Genomic DNA, 14,871 nt, shown 5'->3' on the forward strand with positions numbered 1-14,871 from the left:
TAAGCCTATTTTGCTGTTGTTGATTATTTGTTGTTTACTTTTTTCTATTATCAGTATAACGTAGTTTTTTTTTTTCTTAAAAGGACTAATGACTACTGATTGGTGTTTTGTTTCTTCAGTCAGACGTTTCTGTTTATATTGTGATTTTAGACGTCTTTATTCTCACTTACTTATGCTTTACTCCACTGACTGACTGAAAACAAGAAGCCTAGTTAATAAGAGATCCGTATTGTTAAAAAATAAATCCTCAAATTTCGGATAGGTTGAGATACCACGTATGCTCGAACGGAGCTCAAATTTCCTGAAGCAGTAAATGCACCGCATGATGAGCTTCACCTGTGGAGTTTTTGTTTGGCGCAGAAACACGGAATGTGACTTCGGAATGAATACAGGAAACTGAGATTTGAAGAATTTTGTTTTTATTTATCTAAGAAATATAACTAATGTTAAAATGGACACAAGGTGAAGCGGTTTGGGACAAAAGATGATGAACCGTTTCCAGGAGTTTTGAAGGCCAGGTAAGCTAACCGTGTCATTGTTAGCTCTTGTTAGCTAAAACTGCTCGATTGTTTTCAAACAAAATTAACAAACTTTAAAGTTCACCTTTACTTTAAAGCCAATATATACTCCGTAATAGGATAATTTAGTAATAGAAATAGGTGGTGTGTCAGTTCGTGCAGGACAAGTATTGACTTTTGCTCTCCTTGTGCTAGCTCTTAACTATATATCTCTGTAAACCACTGCGATGTAACCAGAACCTGCAAAGTTCTTGTTTTCTCTTTTTAGAGTCGTTTCTGTCCGTTTTCAAACCAGAGTGGAGTGTTTCATATCTTTCAATAGGCTTGTTCATAACTAATGGCGAGAGTCTCTTTAGGATTTCATGTTGGACAGCGAAGTTCATGGTTACAACAATAGCAAGTTGTTGTGGTAGCAAAGCAACCAGAAACAATTTTGGGCTTCATGTCTGGCTAACTGTGTGATAACACTCAATTTTGCAGCACATTTTGAAAAACATCTGCTTTTGTCCACACAAAATCAATTTTTTTCTTCTTTTTTGCAAGTTGACTTTGCAAAAAAACCCTGTAAATATCTAGCTATACCATACAAACTCATTATAATGTATTTTATCTTGAACACTCAAATACATTTGTAATGTTTCAAATACTTTTAATTATTTTTTTTTTTCCTCTAAAAGGATGAGTTGGCACCGTTACCTCAAAGTTTAGTTAAATGACAGCTCTAAATGCTTGAGCCTCAGAGTGAAAGCGGTAAAATCTGAAACAGTTGGACTTTTTGGAGATATAAACGGTATTGTCTGTTTTTAAATATTTAAAGAGAACTGATGATGATGAATAAGCTGTATGTGGCGTCTTATACTTCTGTTTTGACCATAAATCAAATTAAAATGGGCTGATGCATACAAAGTCTATGCATATTTACAACTTGGAGTTTGTAAAATAATTTTAAATTACTTTTTCAATTGCATATTGAGCTGAAATGTAATTGTCAAAATGTTACAAGTTACTATCAGTCTGCCTTTAGATAACCGTCATTCTTTATTGATTACTCTAACCAGAAATGTTTTGCCTGTTCTGTTGTCGGTATGTATCACACAGGAAGGTGATTGGTGGCACACTGACTTGTACACTTCCTGCAGTTTCTATGTAAACAATTTACTTTTTTAATTATTAAAGCACAATGCAACAAGACTTAACATAAAAAAAACTGTATTTGCATGGCCCACCACATTGGTTCTGAGTCTGCAGTTCTTATAAGATGATAGGAGTCCATTTTGGTCTTGGCCCCTTTTGACCTGCTGTTAATCTTGGTTTCCAGTCACAACAAATCTGGATTAATTCTGCACTAAAGATGTCGAGAGTTATCCACTGCAGGTAAGATATGAACTGCTTAACGCCTTTTTACCAGAATCCCACCTCATAAAACGAGGATTATCTCTTTAAGCTTGACTTCTAGATTGCTTTCTAGCAGAAGGCTGGTTTTACATTTTACATGAGATCCTACAAAGAGGGCCATGCAGCAGAGCCACTGCTTGACTACACAAAAGGATGTTTGCTGCTAACACTACTGGCATAATATCTTTCCTCTTTGTGTTTGCTGACGAATTTGATATTTCATTAATTTTGGGTTCTTGAACAGAATAGGCAGTGTTCCCATAGGATGGTGAAAATGAGAATCAAATGAGGACTTTATACTTTTTCAGTTTTTGTATTGAACACATTCTTGATACCTATTGCCTGATCTGAACATTTAAAGATATTAACTTTATACTTTGATTCCCTTTTATTCACTTTCTTTAATAGTCTGTGTTCCAGTAGACCTGATATCTCATACATTTCCATTCAATGACGTCGTTACAAGAAAAGTTAGTGATTCAAAGTTGCTTAGATTAATGATCGAGTGATAAATTTGGAAAACATTTATTAAACATCCATCAATAAGACTGATGGCCTAACCAACAGATCGGCCCACACCGCATAGTCCTACTGATGGGTTAGTTAAAACACTAAAGGAGAATTGCTTATAATACTCCCTGAATGTTGTGCGTAATGTTATCGCAGCATTCAGCGAGGTTTATTCCGTCTCTGCAGCTTCATGCAGCAAGCCCGTGCTGAGCACCACTCGCATTAAAATTCAGATTGATCAACTCTCCGATAATTCATTTCTGCTCTGGTGGGAGCATCGTCACAAAGCACAAGTGGCCATCTCGTTATTTGATGAGCACCATAATTATTTTAGCCATATGCCAAGGCTTTCCACAGCACCTGATCCAACGCAGACACCAGCCAGGGATGGACCTGAGCCGAGCGCGCTGTTTGCTGCTGACAAACCATCCTTATTGACATTTTCTGTATTCGCTGTTTGCTTCTTTATCTCGCACTGTTTTCTTTAATCCTTCTCAACTTGGCTATTCCATCCGCACCCGCCCCACAGACCCCCACCCTAACTTACGATTTTTTTCTCACCCTCAACCCCCACCCCGTTCGCTTGATTATGTCGAGCCAGTCGGGGAAAGTGTCACTATGGAAACAGGGGCAGAGGCAGTGTCTGTGGAAGCAAAGGAGGGGGAGAAGCAGATGAAGGAGAAGGAACGGGAGCTGGCCGGTGCGGAGGAATCCAGGGGTGGTCATCTGCTGCAGAGCTGCTTTTCTTTATTATTTAAAGAAAATAATAGCAACAAATTTGTTATTCAGGAGGAAGTAGAAACTGCAGGTGCTCCTCTGGGTGGTGTATTCTTATCCACTGCATCTTGCTGTGCTATAAGTGCTTCTTTTGTTTCTGTAGGTGAAGCTGCAGCCTCTCCAGCAGTCGTTTGCACAATCGGCACACTGGCTTCTAGATTTTTACAAACTCTGATGTTTCCTTAAACCCTGGAAGTTTAGTTATTTAAATCTTGCTTTGTTTTAGCTCCTTTTAAACTGAATTTTTACATAAACATTATGGTGATATTTGCCTAATTTCATTTAGGCACAAAATCGAAATAAAATCTCAGTTTTCCTGGTTCTGCCTCTTCAATCTGCATGTTCTCAGTAAATAATCATGGGGTGACATAAGATGCCAGCACAATGATCTTAACTAAAAATAAGTTTAACGCTTATTTTTAATTAAAGCAAAATGTAATCAACATTTTTTTAATGGAAATGTAATGCTTGTTCTTTTGCTACTAAAATAATATACCATGATAATCATAACCTTCGCTTGTTTGGTTGTAACATGGTATTAAGCAATAATTCATTAAAAAAACCCATTTAAATTAAGAAGTTTCTTAGTAAATGTAATATTTGCATAGAACTTTATCTTGTCCCTTTACACTGTAATAAGAGTCTGAAAAACAGGTTATCAAGGCAGACATGACATTTTCTACTTGCCATATATAGTTTTAGCTTAAATGCAATGGTTGGTGCTTCTTTAGTTTTCCTACATTGACAATCTATATTTTTCATGACGTGAGTTACTCAATGAAAGTCACTTTTTCTGCAAAAAGAGAAAAGGTGTAGCAGCCTCCTGACCAGCAGTGTGTGGCAACAGTTGTGGAAGGAGCAGTCCTACACTACCTTATGCCTAATATCAGCCTCTAAACTTTAGCACAATATACTTCTAACTAAACATTAAATCTTACTTGGTCCAATGTTAAACAAATTTGCGTATTTCTTACCTTGGAGGAAATTATGGATTTAAGAGATTTTAACAATCTGGTAACAATCACACTTTAGACCAGAGGTTGTGTTTGACTTTTACATTGTCATTTTGACAGACATGGGGAAAAATATCCCATACTTTTTTAAAATGATGATAATTACTCAGAATCCACTGTCCACAGATGAATATATGTAACATTTTTACACCCTGGTCAAAACCACTGACTGTGGCCACAATAACTAAATGTAAACAATAAAATTAAGCAGTTGAATGATTCACCTGCTGTGCCCTGAATGCATAGTTGACTTCCTCCTGGCCCACATGCTCCTGCATCTTGCACCTGCTTATGCTTAATGAAATGTCTCAAGGAGGCTTGCTTCAGAAGCTGGTGTCATGAGGTTTTGGACTTTTCTTCAACATTTCTTCAAGTGATCAGAAGTCTGCAGGAGACTCTGAATGAGGGGTTTCCTGATCCTGCAAACACCTGATTTAGCTGGAAAAAAATCCTGCAGCATGCGCTCCTGTACATCCATCTGTGACCCAAAACACAACAGGTCCAATTTTGGTGTGTTTTGAACCCAACCCTCCAATGCTTTGTCAGCTTCCAGTTAGTGATATGTTTTGAGTTTTTGGTGTTGTTGATTGATTTTAGTTACCTCTGCAATGTACTCTGTTCTTTGATTATGAAAATCTACATCCAGTGGTTAAGGGTGTGCATTGTAATCTGTCAATGTGACAGATGACCTTCATATTTTTTAAAAAGTGGTCAAAGGTGGAAATTATTTGGTGCTTTAGACTGTAGAGATGGCATTGTAGAACCTTTTGGAGTTATTTCCATCTGTGGAATTTAATATTCATTCTTAGATTTTCCTGCGTTGACTTGTAAGATTTTTTTTTTTGTCCTTTAGCTGAAGTTCATAATTTATTTTAGGCCAGTAACCTCCAACTTTTCCTATAAGTGACAGAAACCTGCAGTCTTCTTTCAACCAGCTGAGTGGCAGTGTGCAGCAACAGGTTTGGGAAGTGTTTCAGAAAAATGACTTTAAACTGTGGGTGTGTCGTAGTGACAAATGTTAGTGATTTTTAAACTGCAGTGTTGTAACTTGAGGACAACAAAGGAGAAAATTCTAATTTTAGCTGATTATATTCTTAAGAAATACCCAGAGGGAGGAAAATCAGCAAAATCTCACATTTTGGTGTACTATCTTTGATCAGTGATCAGCCACTGAAATAAGAAAATATAAAATATCCTTACATTAGCAACAGTAGAAGAAGGAGTGGTAATTCAAGACTATTTTGTCACAATCAAGTTTGAGGGGAGAGAGAAGAGATTGGAGGGAGCAGGTTAGAAAAAAGGGGAGGAGTGGAAGAGAAGGGCGGACGAGGGGGAGGGAAGGAGTGAGGTATGATAGTGAGAGGGGCTGAGACAGTAGCAGAACGAGCCAGAGAAGAGAAGGAGCAACTCTCCTCCCAACTCTTCCTGCCGGGGAAGACGCAGAGAGAAGGTGGCAGTCCCGCTTCAGCTGTCCTGAAGTGAAAACCAGTCACTACGAGGTATGTTACCTCTTCACTTATGTTCTAGTGAAAACTTGCCTTTTGCCTCCCCCTGCCCTCCTTTATGAAGGCTGTGGTGCTGAGCGTTAAACGATGTGTTTGCAAAGATTCTGCCGAGTTTAAAGCTTTTCCAGTAGCAAGTGTTTCTCTCTTTCTGTGTGCATGAGTGAATAGATGGATAAAAATGGGTTCCCATTTGTTAAAGGAAACTGTTCTGCTGAGAAACACTTTCCTTGACATTTATGGAAAGGTGACATTGCCCGCAGTCATAGTCCTTGTCATCACACTGTGACCTGTTGTGACAAGAGTTGATCTGTTCACAAACTTGCACTAAATGTTATTTTTTTCATCATTTTTCTTTCCACATTTGTACTGTCAAATAACTAACATAAAACTCCAACTATACTAGAAAAACACAAGTAACTTTCACCTGTTTTCTAAATTAATGTTTTCAGTACCTAATTTTAATTTTTTTGCTAAAGGAAAGTGACCAGAAAAACCAGGCTTTATCTAATGAACTCTTTGCTAACAGGCTGCTTCCCTGACCCTGGCTTCAGTGTACCTGTCAGCAGCTCTCTTCATTAGTGCCATTAAGGGCAGTTAATGTTATAACACACACACTGGTCGTATTGATCGGGAAACCTGTTCCCAAGGGGGCCGTAACCGAGACGAGCTCATGCTCCATTTCTAACTGTTTTACTCTCAGTAAATCCCAATTCAGAGGGAGACTAGCGAGTGTTAAAGTGCCGGGATTGTCTTTGTGCACATGTCATGATGTCATACTAACTGGACTGTTTGTTTTCTAGCTGCACTGCAGACAATTATTTAATGCAGCGCAAACGGGTTTGGCAAAAACTAAGTTGAGGCAAATTTGGTGCTTTGAGCTGCACAGTATGTTGAACCACAAAAGACCGCTTGGATGAAAATTTCAGTTAAATATTTTTACATGTAGTCACATTCTACATTGCAGCACTATGCTTGACCAGAACATGGTATTTCCTTGCCATTGATGCCTGTAGATTGTATGGATTTTAGTGCCTGAGAAGTTCAGGGAAGCTGGGGTTTGGTGTTATTTGTTTTCCGCATTGATGAGTTAAGAAAAATGTGTTGAAAATGCTCATTGCAATATTCCACATAGGTATTTGGTCGCATGTTTTCCTAACATCATGCAGCCCTTTGTTTGTGTGATATGACTGATTCTTTGAAAGGTAGCAGGCATTGTACCAAACCTGTTTGTTTTTTATGTTATTTCTGTAATGGTCGACGTGTTGAAGGAAATTTTACAGACCAAATCAAGGCTATTGCTTCAAAAAAAATCTCATTGCTCAAATTTATTCCAATGTTTTGACTAATGTGGGTTTGTTTGTAGTCTCGGCAAATAATTATGTAAATTAGCAGAATTCTAAGTCCCACTACTGAAAACACCAGTTTCTTGTTCATGCTTTCTGCATAATGTAGTGACTTGGCATTGCCACCTGTTAGTGGAGAAAAGGATTTCATTTGTAATTTCCATCCAGTAACATTTTCCTCACACTAATAAAATCAGTTTTTGGTTGCTTTGCACCTGGGAAGACGATAATGCAGACATCATTCTACTACCAGTAGTAAATAAATCATTGAAATTAACTACACAAAAATGATAAAAGATGGTGTTTCTGGCACTGCGGGTTCTTGCATGAATGCTGCTCTGGTCAGCTCAACCATTTGTGACATAAGAGTCCAGATTTTGTGCTATCTCACAAAGCAAATCTATAATCTATTTAGCATCATATATTCTGAGTTTTACTTGTCCATATGTTTGAGATTAAGTTTGCCTTACATTAAAGTTATCCCAATTCCACAGAAGTATTTTTAAAAAGGCACTTGGTGTGGATTTTTAAAGAATAAGTTTCATAAATCTCTCAAACTGTCAAAAAATATTGTGTGAAATAATCCAGTTCAGATTTGGTCAGTCTACACTTCAAACTAGGGAGAGTAAAATCTACAGGATTCTTGTAAGAAATTGTTAAATGGCCCTTTAGTTCAGATCAGAAGTTGGCAGCATAATCAGTTGGCGGTGTTGTCGACTCATAAAAATTTATGAAAAACTCATTGAGGATGGCACTTAATTTCCCTTCCTGTTGAAGATTTTGTGCTACCCCCAGTAGAAAGGCATCCTGGACGCAGAGCCAATTTGCTCGAATCAAAAACAGTTTAACGGTAAACTAAAGCCTAATAAAATTAAATGTAGTTCCCAGTTTGGGGCAAGCACCTAGCAGATTTATTGCACATTAACTATCCTCTGCTAAGCTAATGAATTCCTCCCTATAAACTGTTTATTGCATTACATGCCACACACTGGCAGAGTGGGACAACCCAGGCTGAAGCAAAGTACAGTAGATGCATGTATTCATGTGCCTGCAGCTGTGTATGTGTGGATCTGCGTATGGAACGGCAAAGAAAGTATATGGAGATCAATGCAAGCAGATGTTCTCTCTGCACTTCAAACGCTCGCTCTGTTGTTGGCACCGCAACGCTCCGACAGGCCTTGCGCAAGGGGGATCAAAGGCTAATGAGACAGCCATCGCACAAACGCACCCGGCAGACCCATGAATATTGATACGGCTCTGGAGAAAGAGAGATGGAGGCGAGAGGATTTCTTCGCTCGCTGAGCTGCAGATTAAAGAAGGCAAGGGTAGGAGGGGGTGCCACTGCATGTCAGAAGGACTTTGGGGTTGAAAGAGCAGCAGGGTATATGGTCAAATGGTGCACAGGTTCGTGACGGGGCTCAGTTAGACTGGTAAAAGTGAATTTAAAATGTCAGCTTGACTCCATTTTATCTTTAATTTTAGTCAGTCAGAGATAGAACTGATCCCAACAACAAGAATTCACTATTTTAGTTAAAATGTATAAGAAATCTCAGTTTACTCAAAATTAATGCTCTATTAATAAACCTGCAACACGATTTTCCTCACAGTAAAAGGAAAAAAAAACTGAATAGATAAGTGAAATGTAAAACATTTATTTAAACAAAATTGGAAATTGGTATCTTTTCAATATGAACATCTCTATGCTGTTAAGGCAAAAAGGGAAAAAAAAGGCAAAGCACACATTAAAACAGAAATGTCAAACCACTCTGGCAGGAGAAATGTCATGGATACAACAGGGATGTTCTGATTCCTTAACCACCAGACTGCAGACATCCATTTTGTTTTATACATTGTTCTGTATGATTGTCTTAAGTTGACACGTTCCTTCACGAAACACTGCATTATCTCATCCTGCAGGTTGTTATTTTGTCTACTGTTGCAGTTAACCACCTCAGTGTCCCTCACTGTTTGCCTCAGTGGCCCACAAGAACATGAAATGTTAAATTTAGCTCCATCCCCTGCATTAAATCTGTCAGACTCAGACAAGCTGCTTCCCCCTCTGGCTAAGTTTGCAAAAAAAAAAAAAAAGACTAAAATCAGCTAAAGGTGACATCCAGGATTTCACCATCCACAAAACTAAAGGTAAAGATACGAAGGGATTGTGTGTGTGTGTGTTTTTAAAGGGGAAGAGTGTCATTTCAGCCCTTTCCTGCTTGTCGGCATGCAGGCAAAGAGACATTGGAGGGAGGACAAGTAAGTGAGGCAGGCAGACAGATAGGGTGAGGGAGACTGATTTTGCTAGAGAGCCGTCTGAAGCTTGTGGGCGATGCTGCTTCCATCTCGACTTGGGGTTGTAAATCAAGCCTCCCCTCAGGGGCCTATCTTCCATTCTCAGACCTTCACAACAGCTTGTTCTCCAGCCTGTGACGAGAGGGACTGTTGTCACAGCAGCCATCGATCGTGTGGGATGAGTTTGTCGGACCGGGGGATTTTACCATCCGAGCGTGGTCACTGAAGTGTCCCATCTTGTCTCTGTCTGTCTGTGGGTTGCATACTCTGTCGAATGCCAAGTCACCACAAGCTATTGTCAGCTGTGTCTCACATCGTTTCAGACTAGAAAAACATTCACTCACCCAGAAGAAAACAAAGACTACAGATTTTGAGTTAATACAGATTTCGGGTTATATGAACCCTTGGTACAAGCCAGACATAAATCGTTGGACATAAACTTGGTAGAACATTTAATTTTAGAAAAATAGGAAATCATTTTGCTTTTTAAACCACATAGAAAGTAAAGTCTGGTTTGAAAAATGCATATTTTATTTCATCCACAATAGAAGTCAATACAACCTGTGGGATGTTCAGTGCAATAAGAGCCTAAAATAAGAAAACTGCTGCATTCAGTAACTGCTCAAGTCAAGCCAGACGTGAAAAACAATTGATGCAACTGTTGGTCACTGATTGGCACAGTTGTAAAGGGAAAAACTGTAAAGCAAAGGAGCCGAGTTTAACATCACCCCGGCTCTGGTGAAGTAGATAAAAAACCTATTCTTGTCTTAATAATTTAATCAGAAATCACCCAATTCAATCAGGATTTTATATCCATATTCTGATAGATTGGTCCTCTTGCTGGGGTTGAAAGAAAGCTGGTTGAAGCGAAAGCTTCGATGAGTTCAAGATTTTTCTCCATTATTGGCAGTGAGCAGAAGTGATATCATACTGTTGCTGAACTTTTCTGTCTTTTTGTTTTATTTTCATTGAGGCAACATCTCAGAACTTGCTTTGACTTGCATATAAACTGTAGCAACTACTTTCTCCCAGAAGGGTGACGTAGATGCTATGCAAATAAGACTATGTTGAAACACCAAACCTAAAGGCATACTAATCTGAACAGCAGAATGGTTTAATATTAAATGTAAGTCATCATAAGAGTTTTATATCACTCCCTGCTTCAGTGGACCCTGGTATTTGTGACGGTTGGGGACCACAGCTGCCTGTGAATAGCTAAAATCCACAAACACTTGAGATCTCCTCTAAAAATGCTAAGAACTGTATTTTAATAGTTCAAACAACATATGTACCCTAATTTGCATTGGTATGTTTAGAAGTTTTCTTTGCATTACTACAGTCTTTCTTATTTTGAGTCTTGAGGATAAAGCCAATCAGTGCCAATGAAAATGAAAGCCACTCCCAGATTCGCTGCTTTGCTTTTGCATTCCTTTTTGGAAATATCTGGTTACATACAAACTGAACTATCAATGTATGATTTCCACCTGTTTTGAAAAGAAAGCCGATTGATTTACTGGTGCATCTCTGATTTGGACTGGCAGTTTCATCTAAATTCAAACATACAAAGATGCATATTTAAGGGTTTTTACAGCGTTTTCATCAGATTAATCAGGTGTTTAATTAATGATGTCAAAGAACAACTTCCTTTTATTTTAAAGTCTTTGACCACTTAAACGTTTCTAAGAAGTATTGCTGAAAACGTTCCTACATTGTAAATAACTAATGACGAGCACATTACTTATTAGTCATCTAAGAAGATAAACACAGCTACTACTTTTATTTCAAGTCTTTCTGTAGATCTAGATATTTTTAATACTGCTTGTTGTGAAAATGTTTGAGCTTGACATGATTTCTTACTGAAGTGTCTCAGGATTTCACTGAAATGCAACTTAGTTACACCAAAACTCTCTTATGTAACCTCTCCTTTGAATTACTGAGACCGGATATTTACATGCACTCTATAAAAAGAAAACCATTTTCGTTTCTCACTGTCAGACATTGAATTAATTAGATCAGTAAGAATCACCTGAAATAATTAGATTTAACTGTTTCTCACAGAAACTTTGACTGTTTTTACTGCAAATTCAGAATCTCATTTTTTAAAATGTTCTGATAAGATAGTTTAACACTTAGAACAGTAAGTTGTTTCTCCGCCATTAGCGCGTTGATCAGGATTGACGTGATGAAACGCTCCCCCTGATTGGTTGTTCTTGACTGGCAAAGGAGGAGGTGGAGGAGCTTGATGTTTTCACAGATTATCTGTCTCATACTGTCACGACATGGTGGCAGTTTTAAGAAATGCTGTAAAAGTTACATGCTGTGGATTTAAAGACCATAATCTTGTAGTTTAATAAAAGTGAAATTAAAAGTCTGGCTCTTTATCGTACATTGTTACATTTGGAGGGAATGAGAGAGCCTTGCAAACATGAGAGCGCTATCCTAACCGTAAAGTAACCAGATGCAAGCATCATGTCGTGTGTGTAGCAGGAAGGACTGATATGTTTGGCAAAATTGATGCCATCATGAAGGAAGTACATTTTGTAGAAATGATAAAGCAACACCTTAAGACATCAGCCAGGTTTAACTCAGTCATGTAGTTTGAAAATCAGTTTGACTAAATATTTGAAACAAAAATAAAACCTCAGCATTTTTTCATTATTTTGACGTTTACCAAGAAAAGCTAATTATGGTAATCCCAATCCTGTTTAGTCTGTCAGTGAATAATAGGTTATCTGTTAAACGCTGTAAATTTAGATTTTTAGCTGTACGTTCTTTGATTTCCCTTCAATTTAGAATCTCAAACACATCTAACTTGGTGCACAAGTAAAACTTTGTCTTTTTTGGCAGACCATTAAAAACTGCTGGTTGAGCAAATGGAGCTGCATCAATGTAAAGGAGATTTCTAAAAATAAAAATGTTAACTTTAAGAAAATCTTAAAACCCGGTCAGGTGATGCAAAATTCATAGTGGGCCATTTCAGAGGCAGTGACGATGGGTTTTTAATGAGCATTGGGGCCTGAAAATATATTTAAATCAAATCAAAAGCAAATTAAATTTGAGTACTAGAGCAAAAAGTTTTCCCTCTTGCCATGATGGATTCTATCCAACATTGCACTACTTTGAAACCAAAAGGATGAATTATTCCATTTTTAAAAAGCCAATTAGCTGATGCTTTCATGGAAATCAGAAAGTATTTGATTTTCTGATGTCAGTTTGAATTAAAAACAGAATAAATTACTCACATTTGACAGCATTAAGAATAAAGACACCGATTCCTTTGACGTTTGTCAGGTGAATTTTTAAATAGGTAAAATCGACACATAAATTACATCCTTTCATTATCCATTTGTGTATTGGCCAAAGGAAAAGAAGAGAAACTAGATTTGTATCTAATAGTTGGCACAAAAAGCTGCCATGTAGATATAAAAGATGAATTTCAATATATTTATACTCAAAGAAGTTGAAGCTTGCTTTGAGTGCACTGGACATTATATAAAAATATACTTAATCTGATAAAATGACTGATATTGCACCACAGTGTCACCAGCACTTTCACGTTTAGTTTTCTTTTTTCTCCTCTGGCAATTTCAAAGCATTTCTTCATCTTGTTTCCTCACCCTGAAACCCACAAGAGCACACCCACTCAACCTCCCGGCCTGCTGAGAGCACTTGAAAGCAATTTTCTTTTAATCAAGTTTACTATAAAGGGCCCTCTGATGCCAGCCTCAGCAACACCTCCATTTGTTTTGTTTTGTTTTTTTCCCCCAACTCCATCGCTCTGAATTATATTGATTTCTTTATGAGAAGTGTAAAGTACTGTTTACTGAGAATTTGCTGTATTTATTGCTCACTCTCTCCCGCGAAGGTCTCGTTTCTCAAATACTTATATTCAGGAATTTGAGTACTCCTTTTTAGCATTAAATAATGCAGTTTTCTGAATGATTAAATCTGTAAATGCTTTCCATGAACTTAAGAGGACTGTAAGTTTTCTAATTTGCTTTATGATATTCTGAAAACTTAGATATTTCATTAACCGCATATGAAAGAAAAGCAGCAAGGTAAATGTTACCTTTTGATGGATAAAGACGGGCAAGTTTTAATTATTTCCAGAGTGTCAATTATATTCCACTTGCCCTAACAAATTACCTTTCCTGACTGCAGTTGAGTCAATTCAGCCACTGGAAAGGAAATTGGATCAGCATACAAAGAAATAGTCCTGATTCGATAGTTTAAAGAAAAGTTTCAGAAAGTAGAGATTACTACTCTGGCACTTGATGTTCCATAGTAAGCAAATTGTGATTTTAAATCTTCAGTTTAAGACTAGATTAAATGTGCTAATGTAACTAGTGTAGTTGAACTAAATTCATCCTGACTTTATGCAACCAACACATCTGAAATTTATTTCCAAAGTCAAAATACTTATTGCTGTTTACACCCATTTAAAATGCAAAATGCTCAGTCCGTGATATCACTGGTTTATCACTGCACCAGTAAACCAGTGATTATCACTGGTGGTACTGGCCCATTGATAACTCGGCATATCAAAATCAGTTTCCTGACTTTAAAGAGTATCTGCAAGTCTGAAATTCAAGATCAATCCCTCATTGATGACAAACATTGACAAACTGAACAGTAATAATCCTACATGAACTGAATCTCTTAATTTAAAGGGTATTACTTTTATTTTGAAAGTCTAAAGTCATTTTTGTTGATCACATGGGAGTTATATGCAAACCAGAACTAAACATGGCATTCAGCTTCTATGCACCACAAATCTGGAACAAACTTCCAGAAAACTGCAAAACAGCAGAAACACTGAGTGCCTTTAAATCTAGACTAAAAACTCAGCTGTTTAGAGTTGCTTTTGAAACCTAATCATGAAACATTAATCAATCTGATGTGTAAAATGTAATGTTGAGTGTGTGTTCTATAACTTTGTAATTTTGTTTTTATGATGTAAAGCACTTTGAAATGCTGCCAAAAGGTGCTATATGAATCAAATTTGATTTGATGCAGTCCAGCAGATGAAGACTCTTATTTTTAATGAAAGTTTTGTTTTCAAAGTATAAATTAATCTAACTGCTAGCCATAGGTCCATTGGTAATTTTAAAACTAAAGTATTTATTTTACATGTGTAGGACTAAATCTCTGTTTTTGAGAACAATTTGTTACATTATTTTATTTGACAGTCCAAATTCATCCCGTTTACTTTGAAACCTACTCTCGTATAACTCTGTGATCCTGTTATGATCATTGTTTTAGACTCATTAGGAATACACTACAATACACCTCTTTGCTTTTGATATTTTGGTAGATTTAGAGGTTTACAGGTCGTGTTAGCAGCACCCTTCGGTGTAGTGGTAGCTACTGAGCGCAGAAGTTGACTGATTTTTCTATTAGATGTGTAAAAACGCAGTCCTGGAGGCACAAGTGTAAGAAGTTGTATTAAAAGTTGGAAAATTTTCAACTGCTCATAGACATCAGTTTCGGTTCCATACTCATTGTGTTGTTGCATTGTGTT

General features: G+C 37.3%; 1 long non-coding RNA gene across 1 annotated transcript in view; it reads left to right on the forward strand.

Moving 5' to 3' along the window:
* Positions 1-5,585: 5,585 nt before the first annotated feature.
* The window catches only part of LOC103129347 (uncharacterized), a 49,967-nt gene continuing 40,681 nt past the window's right edge, over positions 5,586-14,871 (forward strand). Inside the window, exon 1 of the long non-coding RNA XR_001659819.1 lies at positions 5,586-5,712. This is a non-coding gene — a long non-coding RNA (uncharacterized LOC103129347). The remainder of the gene's footprint in view (positions 5,713-14,871) is intronic.

Source organism: Poecilia formosa, unplaced genomic scaffold, assembly GCF_000485575.1.
Source record: "Poecilia formosa unplaced genomic scaffold, Poecilia_formosa-5.1.2 Scaffold9, whole genome shotgun sequence".
Classification (NCBI taxonomy): Eukaryota; Metazoa; Chordata; class Actinopteri; order Cyprinodontiformes; family Poeciliidae; genus Poecilia; species Poecilia formosa.